Source organism: Triturus cristatus, chromosome 6, assembly GCF_964204655.1.
Source record: "Triturus cristatus chromosome 6, aTriCri1.1, whole genome shotgun sequence".
Lineage (NCBI taxonomy): Eukaryota > Metazoa > Chordata > Amphibia > Caudata > Salamandridae > Triturus > Triturus cristatus.
Window position 1 is genome coordinate 196,483,366 of NC_140589.1, and position 12,789 is coordinate 196,496,154.

The 12,789-nt window shown below is 50.1% G+C and overlaps 1 pseudogene; it reads right to left on the reverse strand.

Annotated features, from left to right (window-relative positions):
* Positions 1 to 7,846: 7,846 nt before the first annotated feature.
* LOC146816629 (28S ribosomal RNA) lies at positions 7,847 to 8,840 on the reverse strand (annotated as a pseudogene; the record flags this gene model as incomplete).
* Between the last annotated feature and the right edge of the window lie 3,949 nt (positions 8,841 to 12,789).

Sequence of the window (12,789 nt, forward strand, 5' to 3'; positions counted from 1 at the left end):
CTAGAAATTATTAGTGATTAGAGGCTCAGAGACCTTAAGAAAAGGGGTTAAGGACTCCACAGAGACTTTACTCCAGTTCCTCCGCAATTCCATCAAGCGAGAGGTAACCCTGGCCTTGGCTTTCATATGTAATTGGAAAGGGATCAGAAAATGATCTGACCAAATCACCGGGGTGGGTGTATCCACCGTAATCTCCGGTAAATTTGACCAAATAAGGTCCAGTAGATGGCCTGGTTTGTGCACGGGAGAGAAGACCAGTTGGGTCAGGTTAAAGCCCGCCATTGACGGTACAAAGTTATCGCTATGAGAGCAGGCAGGATCGTCAAAATGAAGGTTTAGTTCACCTAAAACTGTGAAATTGGAGTAGCGAGGTCAAGCCTGGGTGAGATAGTCTGCCAGGATGGGGGTGAAACTATGGCCACAATCCGGGGCCTATAGAGAAGGAGCCCTGTAAAAGATTCAGAGGAGGAACTTGCAGTCGGTATGCTGTGGCTGAGGTGTATGGAATAAACCTGATGCTTCCCTTCACTCTCAAGTCTGCTTATTGTGTAATCCTTTTATCTTGTATTGAACACGCACTCAATACAGCAGGAAGAGTCCAGAATCATTGTGTCAAACTGACTCTGGTACACAGTTGGTACTTTTGTGGATGGACTCTGGGGGTGCGCACTGAGCATGAGAATTTGTCACATAAGCGGTTACAAACTGTTGCGGTCATGAGAGGTGCGTACACAGCATGAGAATTCACTACTGTTAACTCACCTTGCTCACAGCACAATGAGGAGAATTTGGTGCTAAATTGAATTAGTGTTACACGCTAGTAGGAATGCTCCCCTTCTTTAAGTCTGCCTTCCTGGGTGCAAGCAGCATCGTTGTTCTCATGGGGTTCTGCTGGAGCCCGGAGCGAGGAGTATCTGTAAGGAGTTTTGGGAAGACTTTCTGTGGTACGCCACCTACTGCCCGGCCTTTGCTGCATTTTGCCAAAGGCCCGCAAGGTGTATTTACCTCATTGATTACGGGCTTCAGAGTCTTTTCCTGTCTGATCAGAGCCAGCACCACCTGGAGGCAGTTAAAGAAAACCATACTGATGCTGACAGTGATAAAAAGAGACTAGAAACTCAGTGCGTGAAGACATTTTGCTTTGCCATATACTGTGAGAACTAAGCCCCAATTTGGGTGCGAGGGTAGAGAGGTTTGAGAAAGTAGGTAGAGGGATATTTTAGGTGACACTGGAAAGAAGAAATGAGAATGTAGTGTTACTCCTCCCCCATTCTTTTTACAGTCCCATGGGGAACCACCAGTGGAGTGGAACAAAAGGAAAAAAGTATTTCACAATTATTCCATAGATTGTGGGTCCAGTTTGGATCTAGAGAGGAAGATAGCACTACTAAAACATTGTTTAGGAGCTGAGGGACAAGAAATTCTACAGCATCTATATGATCTGTGTGCTGATGAATCAAGGGGGTTAAATAAATATGAAACAACCATAAAGAAAATAGATGATTATTTCTTTCCTACGATCAGTACAATCATAGAGCGTTATCAGTTCGGGAAGCGCTCACAAGTGGAAGGAGAAACACTAGAGGAATTTGTGTCTGAGTTCCATAAAGTGGCAACCTCATGTAGGTTTGAAGTAATAGATGATGAATATATCAGGAACCAATTTTTGTTGAATTGTAAAATTGAAAAGATACAGGAGGAACTTTGGCAAAAGATGATCCTCCCTTGGGAAATATGTTGATTGTGGTAAAACTGGTAGAGCACATGATGAGATGTGTGAAAGAAATATAGCAAGATTCCAATAGTAAGAAACAGGTACAAATAGTTGGGGAAAATGAGGTACACATAGTTCATGGTAATACTATGACAAAGGACATATGACATTATGACAAATCAGGAGTGTTGACACCTTCAAGGGGCATTGCTTCAGATGTGGGAAGGTTTGCTACATGGCGAACAGAAAGGAATGCTCATCAGTGAAAGCTGTATTTAATAAGTGTGTGAGGAAATTACATTTTATGGCAAGCCGGTGAAGTAGCTCTGGTAGTAAGAAACCTGAGAAACAAGGTGTGTTTGAGCTGTGCAAGGAAATTGTACTGCAGATGACTGATGAAGGGTCTAGCAATCCCAAAGATGCTTAAGGGTTAAAGACCTCAAGGATGAGGTCATGTTTGATTCATGCTGTAGACTAACAATAATTTCAGAGGATCTAATCTAATAAACTCTTTCAGAAATAGATGATGTTACACAAGATATTGTCACCCGGGAGGGTATGGTGGTCAGCCGATAGAGATGATAGGATACTTTGTAGGAAAGATTGGGTATAAAAACAGATATCCAGTATGCAAAGTTTGTTTCATGTAAAGGAAATAACATGTTAGGATGACCAGCACAAAAAGACATAGGAGTTTATCTAAATCACAATGATGAACCTCAAATACTGATTCATATTGTTAACATGCATGTAGAGGTGGGATCCCACTTTGAGATAGAATATTTTCTAAGTATTCATAGAAAAGTTAGGATTCCTCAATCAAAATGTGCTTAAGATAAAATTGAAAGAGAAAGTAGTTTCAGTGTCAGCTAAAGTACGTAATCTTCCCTTGCCTGTGTATAGAACACAGTAAGAGAAGATTTAGAAATATTATGCAAGCTGAATGTAATAGAACCTGTGAAAACAACTGAATGGTTAGCACCCATTGTAGTGGCAAGAAAAGCAGATAGCAAGGTTTGCCAGTATGTTGACCTTAGGGCCCTCAACAAAGAGATTGTTATTGAAAAATACCCTTTGCCAAACATAACAGAGATGATCACAGCTGTAGCTGGAGCAAACACCTTCTAAACATTACCAGATTTATCTATACCAGGACTCTCAGGAGCTCACTGCTTTCATCACGCCCATGGGGGGCATACAAATTTAAACGCAAGCCGCTCGGTCTGGTAACATCAGCTGTGTTCTTTTAGAGAGCCATGTCTAACTGTCTTGAATCCTGGTGGTGTTCTGTTATCAGGACGATGTGCTGGTATTTAGTAACTTTCAGGCACATCATAATGAAAGTATTAGACACGTTTTGGACAGATTCAAAGAGTATGGCCTTGGAGTAAGGAAAGGCAAATGTAATCTTCAATGTACTGAAACAAACTATCTTAGGCATAAATTCACTTCTGAAGGAGTACAACCCAAAGCAGATCTGGTTAATTTGATAATTAAATTAATGGCGCCCAAAACCAAATATAGGCTGAGATCCTTTTTTGGGAATGATAGGCGTTTATAGTAAATTAATCAGAAACTTTGCCAATCAAACGTACTATGTGCAAGAATTGTTGAAACAAAGGACAACTTTTGAGTGGGATAGGCATTGTGAGAGAGACTTGAAAGATGTTATGAATGCTCTGACCACTGCACCAGATGCCAGTTTAAATGGGTCAGGGGCTGTACTTCTACAAGAAAGGGAAAAAGGTGAGCAACCCCTTGCATTTGCCTCAATGGCACTTAATCAATCTGACATCATCTATTCTCAAATCAAAAACGAAGCCTTGACATTCTACAGGGCGCTAAACAAATTCAAGAACTTTATTTGGGGTACAGGGTTCAAGTCAAGGACAGACCACAAGTCACTTAAGGAGGTATTTACAAAAAAGGGCTTGAGGCAGATTCCAATAGAATTAAAAGATGGGGCATTAATCTACAAGAGTGCACATTTGAAGTATAATATATCCCTGGTACATGTAACTTTGCAGCAGATTGCTTGCCCCGATTGGTTGATGACAGAAAAGGAAGAGAAACGCTTTGATAATCAAAGTGAGGATATAGAATTGCACAAAGGAAATGTGTGTGTGATCACCAAAGGGGTGGTGGACAAGGAAAGTTGGAAAAAAGAGTTAGAAACAGATCCTATTCTAAGCAAAGTATGAGATTTGTTAATCCAGGGGTGGAATGTAGAAAAAAATGAAGAGCAGCTGAGTCCATATTGGATGGTCAAGGAAGAATTATCAGAAGTAGATGTATGCTTTTTTAGAGGCACGAAATTGATACCTCCCGAAACCCTCTGGAAACAACTGATAGACATAGCACAAGAATATGGGGATCACCAAAACCAAGAAATGGTTGAGGTTAGACTTTTGGTGGGCACGGATGGATGTATTGGTTGAGAGAGAGATAAGGAAATGCATAACCTAGTAAGTAAGGTAGAGAAATTGCACACTCCACCCATGCAGTGTCACACCCTACCTGAAGGAGGTCTCTGGATGGATGTTGCAGTAGATATCATTGGGCCACTGATGGGAGAAAGGAATTCCCCATACACTCTAGTTTTAGTCGACTTATATTCAAGATGGCAAGAAATCAAATTTGTCTCTGAAATCAGCTCAATCTCAGTTATAAACTTCCTGGTAGGGGTGTGTGTATGAGTGGGACTACCCAACACCCTTTTAACTGACAATAGTGTCCAGTTTTGCTCCAGAGAAATGAAGGAATTTATGCAATGCTATGGAATAACACACAAACCTATTGCTATTTATAACCCAAAAATCAATGTGGCATTAGAAAGATTTAACTAAACATTTAAAGGGAGCATTCAGCTGGAAGGAACAAATGGGTTTAGCTGGAAAGATAGATGGGTTTGGAGGCGAATAGATGCTTATCACTTAACTCATCATGAGTCAACAGGTATGACTCCCTTTGAGTTGTTAAAGAGTAGAAAGCCCAATTTTAGACTGGTGCATGGGCGGATAAAGTGAAACAAAGGTTGGGTCAGGGTTGATGTACTCCAACAGTGGTGGAAAAAGGAGTTGGAGCTGCAGGTAACCTGCAAAGAGAGGTTGGACAAATTGGGTAAGACCAACGTTATCAAGTTTAAAGTGGGTGATTGGGTTAAAAAGAAAGCTCCAATTAGCAACACACAATGGTCAAAATCTACTGAACCCATGAAAATCATAATGCTCATCAAGACACAGGATGGGAAAATCTGGAATCTGGGGAGGGTGGTGAAACATTACTGGCCTGGACATGATGGGGAATACACGTGAAAACAACAACAAAGCAAGGTCAGAAGTGGACATACGAATGACAATCCTAGGTTACATAAGAAGGAAAACACTGCAGTTCGGGTTAGATCAAGTGGACAGGTGACTTGCCTCCCAAGCTTCTTAAAAGATTAGTTAGTCAAGTAATACAGCAAGAGTTATCACATTGTTAACTTCCTGTTATCTTTGAAAGTGTAATGTGGTACTCATGCTAATTTTAACTCTGTGAAGCCATGAATGAAAATCCTTACTTAACATGCTTGTCTTTCTTCAAATGCGTTATTCACTGTTATGTATTTGCATAATGTCTCGGGTGGGAATATAAGAAAAATATCTTTTGTGAAAAAAAGGAAGATGTATGGAATCTGTCTGTTACCGCTTGCACTGTAGAAGCTACCGGAACATTTTAAAAGAGACTAGAACAGTAGAACCCTCCGGTCCCAAAGTTCTAGAATGTAGAGTGAGGAGTCTGCGCACTCCGGAACTGGCAGTCGGTATGCTGTGACTGAAGTGTATGGAATAAACCTAATGATTCTCTTCACTCTCTTGTCTCCTTATTGCATAATCCAAGTAATAGGGCAGATCGGACATCTTCCATGTTTGCAATGGAGTATCCCATCTACCTAACTGCAAGTAAAGCCCAAAGTCATAATGTTGAAGCCTGTAGCTCCTGGAGCCATTATATTCTGATGTCACTGTTTGCAACTCCTGCTGCAAACACGTCTTGCCAGTCTGCTGCCAAACAGTAGTTCTGCTGTAACTTAATGTTACTTATAACAGTTCTGCTACTCTCTTTGCCTCTCACACATGTGTAATGTTCTTCTGTTCCAGCTGTCAGTCACCCCCTTCTACAGGCTTGATGTAGGCAAAACAAAATTGATTAGATGGGGGGTTGCTACATACCACCATGAGGAAAGCAGAATATCAGACACACATACAGAGAGATTTTCTGCAGTGCCTCGGTTAATTAATAGTACTCAATATTTTGGATATAGCTTTCACTGTAGATGCCACTAAAACAGGCTGTCAATATTTGCTTACATCTCCGTGCAAGAGAGCGCCCAATGTCTATTCAAAGGGTTGAGCATGAAGATTTGTGGGTAGGTTCAAGGTCTTCCATGTATGTGCCTGTATCATGTGCTTGAGCCTCCCTCTGGATATCCCTATTTGCCTCAATCAAACCCTAGAGCATGGGTAATCGCAAACATTTGCCATGGGGCCACAAAGTATGGTCTGAGGTGTGACTGAGGGGTCTGGGTGGATCAAGGATTGTGTAAGGAGGTCTAAAAAAATGTTAAACAGTCAAGCATCTATTTGCAGGTTAACTAAAGTAAAGTGGTGCAGGGAACCACTGTAGTTACTTCATAACTTCATTTATCCAGCAAATCATTGCCCCTTTATTTTTAAAAATAATCTGTGTATTAGTGCTCAGCAAGTAAACAGCAGCTCTTGCTGCTATTTACCAGGTGAGCCGCATGTAAAGGGCAAGAGGGCCGCAAGTGGCTCCAGGGCCATACTTTGAGTAGGGGTGGGCAGAAAACTCCGCTCCGCCAGCGGAGCGGAGTTAGCCAGCCACCACTGCTCCCTGACCCGGTCCCTGCTTCTGAATGCAGCTGGGGAGAGCCTCCCTGGGCCCTGATGGACCCCCGTCCCCAGTGCCGGACCCTCTGATGGCCTTCAGGACCAGGAGGCTCCTGCATCCCGGGGCCTGCCGGACGGAGCTCAAGCCCTGGGCCCGGTCCCAGCTTCCAAACCATAGCCAGGCCGGGGAGAGCCTCCTCGGCCCCGATGGAAACCCGTCCCCAGCATCCGGACCCTCAGCTGGCTTGTAGGACAGAGGTTCCCACACCCCCGAGGCCTGCCAGACGGAGCACAAGCCCCGGGCCCGGTCCCAGCTACCAAACCCTAGCCAGGCTGGGGAGAGCCTCCCTGGGACCCGATGGATCCCCGTCCCCAGCACCCAGACCCTCGGCTGGCTTGCAGGACGGGGGGCTCCTGCACCCCGGGGCCCGCCAGATGGAGCTCAAACCCCTGGCCCGGTCCCAGCTTCCGAACCCTAGCCAGGCCGGGAAGAGCCTCCCCAGGCCCCGGTGCACACCCATCCCCATCGCCCGGAACCTCGGCTGGCTTGCAGGACCTGGAGACTCCCGCACCCCGGGGCCTGTCGGATGGAGCTCGAGCCTCGGGCCCGGTCCCAGCTTCCTAACCCTAGCCAGGCCAGGGAGAGCCTCCCCAGACCCTGGTGGACCCCCGTCCCCCGTCCCCAGCGCCCAGACCCATGGCTGGAACCAAGGAGGATTAAGCCCAGGTCACGTCCTCTCCCCGCCGGTCTGCCAGAGGAGCCCATTTTCCAAGACTACTAAGCCCCCATATAGTGGGGTCTTACAGAACCCTGGGGAAGGACAAAAGCTAGTGGCAGTCCGGTCGGCCAGTAGGCCGGTCATCTGGTCACCCAGCCCGCAGGGCCATCTGATGGCCCGGGAAGACCCAGCACCCAGATGGCCGCTTCTTGGGAGGCTCCTTCCCCCGGGCTGCTCACCTCCCTGCTCGACTTGTTTGGGAGCAGGGGAAGGGGGCCCGGCGGGCACAGGCCATCACGTCACACTGCTGACCCACAAGGGATGGTGGCCCCAATCCCTGCACCCCGGTGGCACAGGGACTGGATGGGGAGACCCCTGTGCCAGAGGGCATGTGGTGGAGGTGGCATCCAGTGAGCTCACATCACCCCCTCCATGTCCCTCCCACCGTCCCGGCGGCAGAGGGATCCACCCCTGGGTGTGGTGGAGGAGGACATCCGCAGGCACCCACCAACAGAAAGACAAAAGCTTGGCTCAGAGGATGACTTTCAATAGATCGGAGCGAGGTAGCTGCTCTGCTACTGACCCAGAATCAGGACGGCTATGAATGATTTAGCACTGGGTGCCCCAAAACATGCGGTGCATTAAGGGCGATGGAGCGACTCCCTTTCATCAGCACTCTGGTCCCCAAGCAAGCGACTCTGCGCACCGGCGCCTGAGACAGGCCAGCTGTCCCAGGCCAACCGAGGCTCCACTGCACTGCGGTATTGTTACGGTTTAGGGGGGATACTGACTTAGAGGCGTTCAGTCATAACCCCATAGATGGTAGTTTTGACTCATTGGCTCCTCAGCCAAGCACATACACCAAATGTCTGAACCTGTGGTTCCTCTGGTACTGAGCAGGATTACTGTTGCAACAAAACATTTTAGTAGGGTAAAACTAACATGTATCACAATGGTCTAAACCCAGTTCACGTTCCCTATTAGTGGGTGAACAATCCAGCACTAGGTGAATTCTGCTTCACTACGATAGGAAGAGCCGACATCAAAGGATCAAAAAGCGATGTCGCTATGAACGCTTGGCCGCCACATGCCAGTTATCCTTGTGGTAACTTTTTTATGACACCTCCTGCTTGAAACTCAAAAAGTCAGAAGGATCGTGAGGCCCCGCTTTCATGGTCTGTATTCAAACTGAAAATCGACATCAAGCCAGCTTTTGCCCTTCTGCTCCATGGGAGGTTTCTTTCCTCCCTGAGCTCGCCTTAGGATACCTGCATTATCGTTTGACAGGTGTAACGCCCCAGTCAAACTCCCCACCTGCCACTGTCCCCGGAGCGGGTCGCACCCGAAGCCAGAAGCGAGAGCCCCACGGGACTTGCCCCCCTGCCTCACAGGGTAAGTGAAAAAACGGTAAGAGTAGTGGTCTTTCACCAGCGGCCTGAGGGCCTCTCACTTATCCTGCACCGCTCATGTCTCTTCAGTGCTAGACTAAAGTCAAGTTCAGATGCAGGCCGAGGCGCAGCCTGAGTGAGATGCAGGGGTGCCGGAACCTGGCACCGGTGGTGGCGGCACTCCTCGGAGCGGTCATTCTGAGCTGCTGTGGAAATGCGCTGGGCAGAGAGGGGGGACGGCATGGTGCGTGGGGCCTATGGACCTGCAAGGCAGCAGCGACAGAGGGCCTGGCGCCACCCGACCCCTTCCGCTCGGACCACTGGGGGGCACGAGCTGCCAGGGCTGCTCAGCCTTCACTTTGCTGGGTAGGGTGAAGGGCCTCCCGCCAGGTGCCAGGCCCTCGAGTCGGATGGTCCATGCGGAGTGGAAGCTCTTTGTTTGAAACAACAGCCTAGGCTGGCCAAGCAGTCCATCCCTAAACGGACCGAGATTGCCCAATTGATCGGAGGACGGCCAGGGCCTCCCCTGGAAGGCAGCCCTGAGTGGGGGATGCCGGCTTCGCGTCCCTGCCTGCTCCTGGGGGACGGGGCCCAGAGCTGGAGCACCCAAACGGGGCCCGGCAGGGCCCCTGGACCCAGTCGGGGCTCCCGGGCCCAAAGCCACAGGGGAAGCCTCCCGGGCCTGCAGGACCCCGTCCCGGGCACCCTGCCACGCAGCAGGACTGAGGACGGAGCCCGGGGGGGGGAGACCACCCTAATCAGGGCCCTCAGGGCCCCGGCCAGAGCTCCTGAACCCAGCCAAGCAGGTGGAGGCTCCCCGGGTTCCCCAGGCATGACCGAACCCCATTTTGGGTCTTTGGCATAGCGGCAGGCCGGGGGACAGGGCCTAGGGCCGGAGCACCCAATCTGGGCCCAGTGGGGCCCCTGGACCCAGCCGGGGCTCCCTGGCCCAGAGGTAAAGTGGAAGCCTCCCCAGGCCCGCAGGACCCCATTCCAGGAACCCTGCCATGCGGCAGGACAGAGCCCGGGGTGGGAAGCCCACCCTCCCCTAGGCTCTCAGTGGCCCCGGCCATAGCTCTTGAACCCAGCCAAGCAGGGAGAGGCTCCCCAGGCGCGACGGAACCCAATCTTGGGCCTTTGGCAGAGCGGCAGGCTGGGGGATGCGGCCCAGGGCTGGAGCACTCGACCTGGGGCCTGGAAGGGCCCCTGGACCCAGCTAGGGTTCCCGGGTCCAGAGGCACAGGGGGAGCCTCCCCAGGCCCACAGGACCCTGTCCCAGGCACCCTGCAATGTGGCAGGACCGAGGATGGAGCCCGGGGTGGGGAGGCCACCCTACCCAGGACCCCTGTAGCTCCTGAACCAAGCCAAGCAGGTGGAGGCTCCCTGGGCATGATGGAACCCCGTCTCAAGCCTTTGGCAGAGCAGCAGGTCGGTGGATGGGCTGGAGCACCCAACCTGGGGCCCGGTGGGGCCCCTTGACCCAGCCTGGGCTCCTGGGCCAAGAGGCACAGGGGCAGCCTCTCCAGGCCTGCGGGACCCCGTCCCGGACACCCTGCCACGTGGCAGGACCGAGGACGGGCCCTGGGCTGGGGGGTCTCCTGGCCCATCCGGCTGCCGGCTGAGGACTACTAGGCCAAGAGGGGTTCTGTAGTACCCTGTCCCTAGTAATCCGGTGGGAGGGCACTCCCCTTTCTGGTAACCTGTGCGCACCGCAAGACTTAGGGGACCCTGGTCACGGATGCGTCCGACCTCCTGGAGCCCTGGCTGGGACCGGGGAGGCAAATGAGTCCTCATCGGGACTTCCAGGGTGTCCCGGCCATTTGGGCGCCCCATTGGAAAGCATTGTGTGCAACCAGATGGCCGAGGGGAAAGGTGCTACCAGGTTGCCTGAAGGACACCCATCTGCCCGCCCAAGCCTTCGCGGAAGGGCTCCCGTCTGCCCTTTGGAGGGCTCGGGAGCTCTGCTTCCCGGGGGCTCAGAGACCCCAGGTGGGCCTCAGGCATGGGGAGGCTCGTAGCAGCTCTCGGGCCCAGACACCCGGAGGAGGACTTGCCGGGGCCCGATGGAGCCTGTCCTGGGCACTTTGCCATGGGCCGGAGGAGGGAGCCCCGGAAGGTGGGGAGGTGTTGTCTGGGCATAGCCCATCTGGTCCCCGGCTGAGAACTGCCAGCCTGAGAGGGATTCTGGCATACCCTGTCCCTAGTAATCTGGAGGAAAGCTACCCCTCTCTCTGGTAAACCGTGCACACCGCGATACTTAGAGGACCCTAGGCGCCGACATGCCCGACCTCCTGGAGGCCTGGCTGGGATCGGGGAGGTGGAAGAGCCCTCATAGGGAGCCCCGAATGGTGGAGAGGTGTTGTCCTGCCCTAGTATTTTATTGTATTGTATATAGCATTTATAACGTGCAACAAACACCCTACGGGTATGAGGAAATATGAATTTTGTGATTAGTTATGTCCCCTATCGTAGACCCCAACGGCTCCATGTACATGCTATAAGTACATGTATGTTCCCTCCTGCTCCAGTTTTGAAGACGCAAATATATGTGCGTCCACCGTCAACATGTCCTCTTTCAGATCCACCATGAATGGGTCAGATATTCCTTTCCTAAGTATGAAAGGCCACCGACTTTATGTGGTTCACTTTCCACATTTTACAGATTCAGGCGAGTAGGCCCGAATTCTGTCATCAAGCCTTTTCCTGCCTTCTGCCTCTGAAAGCTCCAGTCTGAGCCTGCATCTGTGACCATGAACTTTGTCTTATTCCCTGCGCGGCTAACGGTGCCTGATCCAGCCCGTCGCCTGCCAAAAACTGTATTTCACCTTCAAGATTATCTCCTCCGCCCCTCATCCGATGCATTCCTGTCTAGTAGTTTAGGTAAACATTCCTCCAGCTACCGCGCACAGGGCCAGGCCTCGCTGCCCTCATGCAAGTAATTCATAGCCTCGTCACCATGGAATATTCCTACCCCCTCGCATCTAATGTAGACACTTAGACGCTTGTACACGCACTAACAGTCAGTATAGTCAGTATAGAATAAGATTCTATCCTAAGAGACCTCTCTTTTTGGATAACACTGTTCTTTAAACATAGGATATTAGATATGATTTGGGATTAGGTTGACATAACCCCAGACTTCTGTCTCCACATGTAGAGCTAAATGTCAAGCCCCCTTCACCCTCTAGTTGCACGTCAATCACACGTCATGCGGCTGCGCGCGCATCTCTGCCAACTATTTCTGCTGACATTGCAGGATTCTTTTATGGATCCACCCACTTGTGACATCATGTATGATGACGTTTATTAAATTACGCCCTCTATTAGCTACGTATGCACCTTTTATCAGCTGTTACGCCTCCTGCATCTGTTTCATTGTAATGTATTTTCTATAAAACTGCTTATCTGTCAATAATATATGCCCTTCCTTCCTGAACTTTCGTGGTGATGGAATAGAATGCCTACAATTCGAATTGTATTCCTTTGTATAGGAATAAAGCCTTTTTAAACCCTCTAATACCACGGATTCTGCCTCTCATTTTACTGAGCTGTTCTTAATAGACTTTACCGCATAAAAAATAGTACCGGTAACGAAATATTTACCACAGAAATTGGCGCCCGAACAGGGACACTTTCTCATCTCACGCGCCGGCGGTGCGTTGCAGGCCCGGTCTCCTGCCACAGCTGAACGGACAAAAACGCGTATCCGCAGGATTTCCTGTATCTCCCTCCGGCCAAGCGGGGACGACTGAGGCTGCGATCAACACCCAGACGAGGCGGTGAGAAGTGCGAAGTATCCCGACCAGAGCCTACCTGAGAGAGCAAGATCCGAGGTATACAGAGACCCGCCAGGTTCCGAAGTTCCGAGTCCAGTCGAGTCGAATCCAGTCCGGTCCAGTTTCAGTTCCGTTCCGAGGCCTTCCGTTCCGAGCTACCCGGTGAGTACCATTACCGGGGAGGCATTTTACGTGCACATAGTCTGTGCCGGTCAAGACGGGTTTGGGTACACAAATCCAGTCTGCACTGTTTTAGCAGTGTATCTGTACTGTTTAGCAGTATATATAGTATGTTTTTCA